Below are 11,635 nucleotides of genomic sequence, written 5' to 3'. Positions count from 1 at the left end.
TTGTTTGAACTAAAGATTTTACCACCTTTTTTTTTATAAGCAAGACAAGATAATATTAATTATATAATATGCATCAATACAGGATCAACTACATTACTTGTAGCGTTAAGTTTACAGTTTGGAGTTGTGTTAATACAACCATCAGTAATATAATTAACAAAAGAAGTTTCACCCTTGTCTGCTTTCAAAACTTCTAAAGCAAACATTAGGGGAACTGTCCATTCTTCACAAAAACTTCTCTTCGTCATCTTCCCCTTCCTAGCTAGCAAGTCGGCTGCCCTGTTTTGTTTTCGAAACTCGTGTTTGATTGGTGGCTTCCCTAATCATAGCAGTAGCTCCCTGCATTCATCAACAATATTTAAGTAAATGTTTGTGTTAAGGTTCAACATGGTTATTACCTCAATAGAGTCTGTGGATATCTCCATATCAGTGATATTGTATTTTAAGCCTAATTGGAGTCCATAAAGTGATTTCGGCATTGGTGGTTGAGTTGGTGTTTATTTTCAAATGGTTACCTACTACCCAGTTGCTCTGTTTATCCCTGATGATGCATCTAATGCCCCCTTCTTTCGTATTTGTATTAAAGGAGCCATCAATGTTTAGTTTGTGTTGGCGAGTAAGGGGGGGGGTCCTATAGTTAGGTTTCGGTTTGTAGCTGTGGATGTTAGTATAGTTGTGTTCCTTAGTGAGATGGAGGAATTTTAAGGCTCTCGATATGGATAAGGACTAGGGTATTTCATTTTAGAGGTTATGATGGAGATTATTATTCCTATTAAGCCAGATATTTCATATAAAGAAGGGGGAGGATGATCCCCCAATCAATATCTAGGACAGAGGCTTTGATAGGCATGTGTTATAATATCTCAGAGCTCTATAGGTAGAACTTGTGGAAAAACTTTCATTATCAGTAAGGGACAGACCCTTATGTCTAGAGGGAGGGAGTTTTTAAGTATGTGGACACCTAAAATTCAATTTTTAATTTTTGGTGGGAGATCGAAGGATAGACCATCAGAGAACCAGTGCCCGTCTTTGATTAGATCACTAATTTTAAGTTTCTGGTCATTAAGGATGAGAGGACCAACTATGTAGTTGTGGGATCCATTTATCCAACTATAGTGAGATTCCATTTCCTCTTCCTAGATCCCATCTACTATTGTCAATACAGTTTTTCCAACTGTAGATGATGTTTCTCCAAAAAGGAGAGCTACATTTTAAGTGTATATGGGGATTATGGAGATATGTGTTCCTAGTGTATTTTTTGGTGAGAAGGGGAGGCCCACAAGGAGTTATTATGCTTATACAGGCGCTAGGCTAACTTAGTAATCATAGTGTCATTTTTAATTGAACATTGTTAGAGACTCACTTCTTCGTAAGCCTTGTCTCTAGTAACTACTTCCCAACTTACCATGTGAGGTTTCGTTTTTGTCAATGTGGTATCCCAGAGGAAGTTGCATTGTAGTTTGTCTATGTGCTTAGTAATAGATCTAGGCATTTTATGTATTGCATGACGTGGGTGGACATGTTGCTAATTGTAATTACTTTTAGCGCCAATTATTATTGTCAGTAAAGCTTTCATATTTAGTGGCATTTGTTATTGCCGGTAACAATACAATAAATGTCGGTAAATGAGACCTATTTTAGTGGCAATTATTATGGCAAGTAAAGTTGATCATGAATTCACCTTAATTCATATATTTAATTAAGAAAACAATTCAAAAATAATAATAGAAGAAAAGAAGATACTCACTCTGCTTTACTGAGAAAGGGAGTAGTGAGAAAGGGGTGACTATCATACGGAAATGAAACTAGTAAAGTAAGATGCCGGAACTCTTGCTTTCGTCTTGTCTTTACTCTTCCCCCCATCCTCCCGTCGCCTGTCCGCTCAACTCTGATACCCGAATCTCCTTTTGTTTGAAGTTTATTGGACATGAATGAACCCGAACAGACGTACCCGCCGCTTCTGCTTTCTGCCATATGGGTTCAGTTTCATAATGTTATTACCGGACTCCATTTATTGAATTTGGTCTAGCTATATTACAAGCTTCTGTTTTTACGATCTTAATCTAATTATAGTAGACAACCTACTTTCTTAATAAAGAGAAGTTGGGGACATAGTAAACCTCCTACTATAAGAGCGATTCCCTGGGACCGGAAGGGGAAAGATTGAATCTTGAAAGACTGAGCCCCCGGCTAGCAAGATCGGGAGGGTTAGTGTCCTCTTAAGAAGGAATACCCAACTTCTGGGCACCTTCCATTGTGGCAGCGATACTTTGGCGAACGAGGTGTTGGTTCTAATTTGTTTTTTCTTATTATTTTCTACCCTACTATGGCGAAACCTACAAAGCTGCTATTTTTTCCATGTCCTGTGGTTTGATACCATCTAGCCTGTAGCAAGAAAGTCTTGGATTCGTATATCATGTAGGTGAGAAAATCGATTGTGACTAGCTATCCTTATTCTCCTCCTAGGGATGTTTAGGAATATGGATGCGGGAGGCTGATAGATGACCACGATGAGGTTTGAAAGTCTGTCTTTATTCGTTGCTCTTGCTCGTTAAGTAGGCGCTTTATGCTCTGCTCTTCCAGCTAAAGTCAAGCTCTGATTTTTTTCTCTAATCAAAGTTCTATCTGGCTTTCCGCTAGGAGATTAAGAGACAAGTATAGTTGCGAACCTGGAAGCCTGCTGAAAGGGGCTTCTCTTTCTAGTTCTATATGCTGAAAAGGGCTTCTCTTTTTGGCTTTCGGCTGGGAAATTAAGGTTGATGATTCGTAGCTATGAAGGTAATTGGACAAAGCAAGGATTGATGTTTGAAAGAATGACCTAAAATGCAAAAAGAAGTACAAATTATACATTGTTGATCGCTTAACAAGAAGGGCAGATCGCCAATTGAGCACGACCTCATCCAAAATGACAGTGCATAACACTTATGTTATCAAATCAGGTCGACGGACTCCAGTGGAGAAGGTGATGCGCCGAATGAGAAAGGCGGCCTTGATGAACATCTCCCAAAATGACAGTGTAAAAAATGATTGAATGCTCAAAAGGCGAATCAAGGTGGTACTCAGAGATATGTCAAACGTGAAAGGCTTACTCAATCGAGTTTTCCAATTGAGGTTCTAACACCTTAAGCCTAAAGCATAACAAGGCAAGTTGATGAGCAAAAGGTGATTCGCTGAACGAGCTCGGCGAGACCGACTAATGTAGCCGATTAAATCGCGTATTGAAATTTGGGCCTAATTTTAAGAAATTATAAATAGCCCAAATAAGAGATAAATTAAATATCAGATAACAGGAGATCATATTATATTAGAGTGGGTGTGGAGAGTTTAGAGAGAGAACAATTTACCTTTGAAGAACACTTTTCTAGCTTTTGGGGTTTTACAACTTTGTGCTTGAAATTGACAAATTGAAGTTAAATCCAAAATGGGTTACTTGTAATTGCTTAATTTCATGTTACCCATTGTTGCTTTCATGGAAGGTATAATCTCTTTACTTTTTATGATGGGTGGCTAAAATCCTAAGATCTAGGGGTGCAATTATGGGGTTGAATGTTGATTTAATGTAGTGGGTATTATGTTATGCTCTGTTTTGCTGCTGCTCATACATGAATTTAGTCTAATTAACATGTGGTTAATTTATGGGTTAAGTTTGCAAACTTAATTCCTACTTTCGATCTTTGGTCGATGCTCGAAAAAGATTGATTGTAGTGGGTAATTAGTCTGATACTAGAAATTTAGGTTTGATGTCTGTAACTTGCTTGGAAATAGAGGTTCTGGGTTGGATCTATTTTCCTTGTTCTTGAAAGAGAGAATATAGTAAGGTATTGGAATGTTTAGGTTGGCATTTAGATGAGACCGAAGGAGATTATATGCATAGATGCTTTGAGATCGAAAGACAATTAATGTCAATGAAGATGACTTAGCCTATTCATGAATGTTCATCACTATAGAGCAGCACAATTACCCATATGTGACATCTATTTCCAATCCCCACACCCTTAGATTGTTTGTTAACTCTTGAATTCTTCGATAATTTAGTTTAATTGCGATAATTGATAATTAGAGCTTTATATTAAATTGGTGGAATTATACATACACTTGTTCTTACTATTACAAATGAGTGGTCTTAAAATCCAAATTATTTTATTGGAATTCTCCACGATATACCATTCTTTATGGGATTCGACCCCGACTCTTCGTTGTATTTTTTGTTGACTACGACCGATGTCCCTTTTAATTGGTTTTAAGGAGGACATTTGAGCGTTATCAAAAGTGGCACTGCTGCCGGGGATTAGTGGTTGAGAATTCTAATTTAGAAATTAGATTTTAATTTTGTTGGTTGTAGTAGATTATTATTTGGTGTTGTTGTTGGCTGATTTGCAGGTTTATGTAATGAGTGACCATAGAAGTGACAACGATAGTCACTTTGGTCAAAACGACAATATTGATGATTTGAATAATATGCACATGAATGTTATTCAAACCACAAGAGCAATTCGGATACCTCCCACAACCGGGAGGGTTGTGTTTCACATAATCAGAACAATGATACAATTGCTCGAGATGAAAGGAAATTTTGGGGGCCTAATTCATAAGGATCCCCATGAACACCTTAGGAATTTCATGGAGGTATGTGGACCCTTTGTGTTCAAGAATATCTCTCAAGAGTCTATAAGGTTGAGGTTATTCACGTTCTCTTTAACGGGAGAGGCTACAGTATGATTGCCAGAATTGACAAATGATTCTATCACTTCGTGGGAAGAGCTAAGTGATGTCTTCTATGAGAGATTTTTTCCACCCTCAAAGATGGTTAAACTCGAACCCAGATCCAAAATTTCAAGTGTATTGGAGGTGAACCTCTACATGAGACGTGGCTAAGGCTTAAGAAGCTGCTTTTGTAATGACCAACACATGGTGTTCTGGACAATTTGCTTTGCAATATTTCTATTGCAACCTTAATTCAGTCAATAGAGGTGTGAATGATCAATGAGACAACCGTATGATGTGACTGCTTTGTTGCTTGATGATATGACTAAGGTCAACCGAGCATGGCACACTAGAAAGGACCAAGTTCCTCACCTACAATTGAGTTTAAGCAAAGAACAAGTCAAGAATGACCATGAAAAAGATGAAAACATGGCCAAAATGATGACCCAACTCGATTTGTTATCTGAACATGTCATGGGAGGAGGACCCAAGCCGGTAAATTCGGTTGGAATCAACAGTGGGCAATGCCCGGATGAAGCCAAATTTAAGGCATTATACAATGAGGAAGTTCAATACTTAGGAAATCAAATGGGGGGGGGGGGGTTTCCCACACCAATTATCAACGACAAGGTAGGAACCAAGGTTGGAACAAGGATATAGATGGTGTTTGGAATGATTGGCGGGGTGGAAATTAGAGAGATAGGGAGATGGAAAAAGATAGGTATGTGCCTCCCTACGATTGTCCACACCCAAAAGAACCAGATATGCCAGAAGGAAGCCGGACTGAAGACATGCTTGCAAGGATTTAAAATAAGGTTGAATGGTGCTATAACGTGTTAAACAAATTGAAAATTGACTTCTCCACTTTATCCCATACGGTGACTTCTCACTCACTTTCTATCAAGCATATGGTGACCCAATTGAGCCAAATTTCCACTCATCTCAATCTAAGGTAAAATGGAACATTACCTATTGACACCATTTCGAACCCCAAGAATGATTGTTGAGATTTAGAACCATGTTGTGCCATGACATTAAACAAAGTACTTCTTGGGAGGAAACCCAAGTCTTTACTTTGTTTTTTTTTGCTTTCGAATAACGTGTTTTTTGTGAGGGCGGGTTGAGAAGAAGTTGAAAGGTTGAAAAGGAAAGTAGAGGCGATGCAAAAACCTAAACGGCGATACGCCAAAGGCAATGTGTGGGCTCATTCTTGTCCTCCTTTTGAGCTTGAAAAGGTGGAAAAATGTACTATCAAAACCGGCGATCAAAACTCCAAAGGGAGATCCGCTGAAGTGCACTATGTAGACCCCATCGGGTCCGCCGAATCAGCCTTTAGGTTTGGTGTTTGTTCAGGCATGTTTAGCGAGTTTGAGCTCGAATTAGCAATTCACTGAACATGTTCGGTGACGTTAGTCTTGACCGCCGAACAGGCCTGGTACAAAAAGGCCAAGGGCCTTTCCAAATTCAGAATTCAAACCCTTTGATATCTTTAAGTCTTTTCTTTCCTTTCTCTTGCTTTGCTTCTTTTGAATGATTGTGAGCCTTTAGTGTGTGGTGTCAAAGTTTGAGGGGTGTGTTTGCTTGGATTTCCAATATACTCATCCCCATTTCATTGATTTTCTCGATTTGTGCTCCTACTAAGGTTGGTTTTCATTTTTTGTTGAGTTTTTTAAGCTTTAAATTGCATAGTAGGTGTGGGATTAAAGTTATTAAGTGTTATTGTGTGATAGATTTTGATGAGTAGCATCGTATTATGCAATTTGAACTATACCCATGAGAATTTTGAATATGTGTGCCTGTCAAATGCAAATCTTGTTTGTGTCGGTGGAAATTTGAAAATTAATTGATAAATATGTTGGGTCTAAGTCCAATTTGATGTGGGTGTATTATGGTTAGCCTAGTGTTGACCCAATTGCATGATTTTCCAGGGTGACTACTTCTTAAGGGAGAGGTCTGAGTACCCATGGGTAGATAAACATATAGGTGGATTATAATGATGGGGGGAACTCATATTTTTTTGCATATGTTGGGTTAGCTATAAAAATTAGGCACTGAGATGAACACTTCATGTTCGGCATACTTATCTTAGCTCGCCAAGGAGGTTAGACAAATCACCGACTAAGCTCAGTTCACCTTCTTTAGCGTATATATGACCTTAGGTTCTATCCCATTCGGTAGACTTGTCTTAGTCCGCCGAACCTATTTGGCAAATGGCCGAGTGAGAGTGGATATATCCCTTGATGCGTGTGTCTTTTAAATTTGCACTGTCATTTTTGGTGAACTTGTCTTAGCTCGCCGAAACCTACTCGATGAAACACTGAGTTGGAATTGACTCCACTTTGTGTGCTTGAATCCTGAGATATTTGCTACTATCTAATTTGGCGAGCTCATCAGAGCTCGTCGATCCTATTTGGAAATCTGCCTTCCTTATAAGCGAGCCTAAGGAATATTTTTGAAGACTGATTCAATGTGCATTCGATTTAAACTAACCTTAAAAAATCCTATGTTTGAATGTGTGCTTTGTGGAAATGGCACGAAAAAAGGGAAAATAAGTGGTTATATCCGATACTGAGTCGGACATGGAGTCTCTTCCTTTTCATTTTCTAGAAAGACAGAGGGGCCTATCCATTAACGAGCCTTCAAGGCTCCTCGTTTTCAGCAATCCACCACCCCCACAAGTATCTACCTAAGAAAGGGTACAACCTAAAAAGGGGGTGGTGAGGAAGAGGACTGAGATTTGGTCCAAATTGGTGCAACCCTCATCTGTACAAGAACCTGCCTCCAAAGTTCTCTCAGTAATCGCTCTAAGATCCCTTCATAAGCTCAAAGATGCTAGTTAGATGACCATTCTTGAGAAGAGACAACTCTCCATAAATGGAGTCATGAGCGACTACCCAGCTATTTGGGACACCATTCATTTCCACAAGTTCAAGAAGTTCACAAAGCCAAGAAAACCCCTACCTTAATTCTTGGGTACGAGAGTTCTACATTGCATATGCCTAGGCCCTCCCAAAGAAGCGAAAGAGCACAGTTTGGAAGTCATTTGAAGAAGTGGAGGTGTGTCAAGAAAGTTATATGCGATGCCGGAGCCATTAACACTGCATTGAGAATGTCAAATTTTGAGTCGGATTTGTACTCACTCCGGATGCGCCATGACTTGGACTCCCTGAAAGGGTGGATGGCCTCCTAGATTTCTGATTCTTCTTCCTCCTAGATGGTTGATGGTGCCTAGATCGAGAAGAAAGACTTGAATGTGGTGGAGAGATACTAGTTTGGCTTCATCAACACTAACATAATGTCATCACAAAACGAGTCTGTCCTTCGCCATGACAAGGCAACCCTTGTAGGCACAATCATAAACAGAGAGCACATACATGTGGATGCATTTATAGATTATGAGATTTTGATGAGATTTGGGAAAAAGCAGACTTATCTGCCATTTTTGGTAATCAGCTCTGTGAGTGGGCAGGAGTCCCCTTCATAGCATCTACATATATGAGGATCACACCGACCTCATCCAGTGATATCAGATGGATTGGGTGTGTGTGCTTGCGGAATGATACGACTATGAGAAAGCCGCCACAACTAGACTCGACGCCCATGGGTGACCCCACCACACTAGCAGTTGAGGCTAGCACACCGACTCCTTCTATGGAGTAATCAAGTATTTCTACACCTTTTAATGTACCTTCCTCTACTACTGGCCCTACTACATCTATATCTGCTACTGTGAGACCTCTCACCCTCTTCTATTGCCCATCCCTCTTAACCCAGGCCTTGATTTACTAGATGGACAACCTTGCCCAGCCGGCAGATGTTAAAGCTTTCAGGTTGAGACAGGCATGCCTAAGATCATTTTCTGGGCTATTGAAAAGACTTTAACCCCGTTGATAGAGAAAGTGTTCAAATGTGAGTGATTGGTTGAGAGTCATGGTGTGAGGTTGGATAACCTCACAATAAGATTAGAGGTCCAAGAGAAGGCCAAGGGTAGCTCTGGTGCACTAGACACCATAAAAGACGAGCTTGCTACATTGTGAGTGGAGGTGACCCAGTTGCAGCCTACAAACCTATCTATGCTTTGCAGCAATGTTCCCATACCAGATGCACATGCATCTATGCCTGAGATGCCTAGTACTATGCCTCTTCCTAGTGAGTAGCCTGAGATAACTGTGAGTACTGTTGGTGTTGTTGATGATGATAGTAAGAGGGTCGATGATGAGTTGGCCAAGGAGACGAACGAGGAGGAGTTGAGGAGCGAGGAGCATGGGATTGCTCAGACCTTTACTCAGATGCATGAGATCAAGGAGGTCATTCTTTAGGCGACCATGGACCGATCCCTTCAAGAGACTTCAATGGTTGGCACTAGTGGAGTCACTTGAGACTTCCCCATCCCTCGGACTGATGAGACATGTATTGATGCCTCAGTTGAGACTTCCTTGTCGCCTCTAGTGATCTTGTTGCCGGGCATTGATGCCTCTCTTGAGGCTTCCCCACCTGAGGCTCTAGATGAGAGTGCTTCACATGAGGCTCTAGATGAGAATGCTCCACATGCATAGCCTGTTAGGGGAACCCTTTTATCTCAGCCTCCGGTACTTTTGTTTTCATTGCATTGAAGACACTACTTTTTATTGTTTGGTGGGGTGAGGGCCTTTAAGCCAATATTTCCCTTTTGATTGTATGTTGTTATTTTGAGTTTTGAATAGTTGTAGTACTTTACTTTTGTTTATATTATAATGCTCTTTTGGTTAAAGTGTGTCTCTTGTTTCTATTTCGTTCTCTCTTGATTTTGCAACCCCCCATGAGTTTGAAATCATGAAATGCTTGCAGTTTTCATTGATCACAATTTGAGGTTCGATTGTTTTCAATATCGATGTCTTGAATAGTACTTATGATGAGAATGGTATAGAGTGTTAGTATTGTGAGAATGAAATCAATGTTGTTGCACTTTTGACCGATCTGTTTGAATCTTTTGTTGATTAGCTGTGTTTTGATGTGAGCATTGCAATGAACATCACACGTATTGATGAGTTGGGACTTTTGACTCATTTACGGCTCATTATTGAATGAATTAGTGTCCTCAATGTCTATTTTATGCTCATAACTGATGTCAATGTGTTTATATGCAGCAATGAAGTCTTAGAAATAAGACAAGGACATCACGATGTGCAAAAGAGCAAAAAAGTTGGAAAAATCTGAAGAAACGAGAAGCTGGAGCTCGCAAAATCCACTCAGCGATGCACTAAGTGAACCTCCAACTCACCAAACTTTCCAGCAAAGTAGCCCGTGGATCGAGCCAACTTGGCGAGTGAAAATACAATTCGGCGACGCGGCGAATGAAATGATGACGCGCTGAATGGAGAGGTGATGGAAACCCAGCTCGCCAAATCTTTTAGAACAATTGGACGCAAGAGTTAAGTCACAAGGCAAAAAGACATGCATTTCGTCGGATCGCTGAGTTATTCGACGATCCCGACTAATATCGCCGATTGGACTCTGTGTTGAGATTTTGGAAAGTTTTTTGAAACATATAAATTCATTTTTTTAAAAGAGAAAAAGGGTGGACACAGAGTGTATGACTGAATTTTGAGAGCTTTTTACATATTTTTACTTTATCGAACACTCTTGGAGAGGATTTTGATCTTGGATTTGAGGATTTAGGATTTTAGTCTTAATTTTTGAATTGAGCATTAAACATTGTTGACAATTCGTGTGGATAATCGTTTTGGTAACGATTTCTTCCCCTTTTCTATGTTTGGCTAAAACCCCACTTCCTTAGGGGTGTGATTATGCAATTGAATACATAAATTATCTTATGGGTATTGCCAATTGCTATATTTAATGTTGTTTAGAGATGGGTTCAATCACTTATTCATGTTTAATATATGAAATGAAGTCACAAATTTAGTTCTAGTCTTAGCTCTCAATGTTTTCTTGAGAAAGATGCATTGTGTCGAATGAGTGATTGATAATTGTATTGATTTAGATCTTTACAACCTTGCTTGAGAAAGTAGGTTAAGTTAAGAAAATGAGTTGTTTTTGTAGTGTGAAACTTGTTGAGGTTCTAGAGAACTCACTCAAAGCATGATAGCTGATCGAGAGATATCTACTATAACCAAAACCTATCCTATCCATTGAGATTCAACAACTTAAAGAAATTGATAAGTACCCATTAAGAGAGATTAGTGTTCAATTACTCACACATCCCTAAGGCCCCTTATATTTGTTCAACTTCCGCGTTAGTTGTTTTTGTTAACAATTGGTCACCAAATTCTCTCAATATTGATATTTGAAACTCGCTGATTTACTTTATATCGTGTACTCCTCTACTTCTACTAGAGATTAGAGTACCCATTGCTGAGTCCACAAATTGGACTCATTTAGGGCTTTATTTTGATAAGAATAGCGTCCTCGAATGCTTATTTTGTCTAAATATCTGATGAAAACTCTTAAGTTTCAGGTATTTTAAGTTTTAGTGAAATCATGGACACTTAGGCGCAAAAAGGAACAAAAAGGCTGAAAAGAACGAAGCAGCTGAAGCCCAAGCATCGCCAAGCACACTTGGCGATTCGCCGAAGGGATTTACTCCGCCCTTTGTTCCAGTACGTGAAGCCCTGAAGGAGAAGGATAAAAAAGGCGATGAAAGGAGCAGTCGACGCTTCATCGAATAGTTCTACGAAGCAGTACTATACCGCCCAATGGTCCAGAACGTGAAGATGCGGAAGGCAAGCATGAAACGGCGATGAGACAGACGAATGGCGAATCGCCGAAGTCATTCGACGATATCGACTAACTTCGCCGAAAGATCCGCCAGCGCTATTTTCTGAAGTCTATAAATACTGAACTTATTATTAATTTTAGAGTCCCGAACATTTATTTTAATTTCCAGAAAAGAATAGTACTTTTTGGATATTTTTCTCTCAAGTTTGGAGAG

This window comes from Solanum tuberosum, unplaced genomic scaffold (assembly GCF_000226075.1).
Source record: "Solanum tuberosum cultivar DM 1-3 516 R44 unplaced genomic scaffold, SolTub_3.0 scf00121, whole genome shotgun sequence".
Lineage (NCBI taxonomy): Eukaryota > Viridiplantae > Streptophyta > Magnoliopsida > Solanales > Solanaceae > Solanum > Solanum tuberosum.
This window is presented reverse-complemented; position numbering follows the sequence as displayed.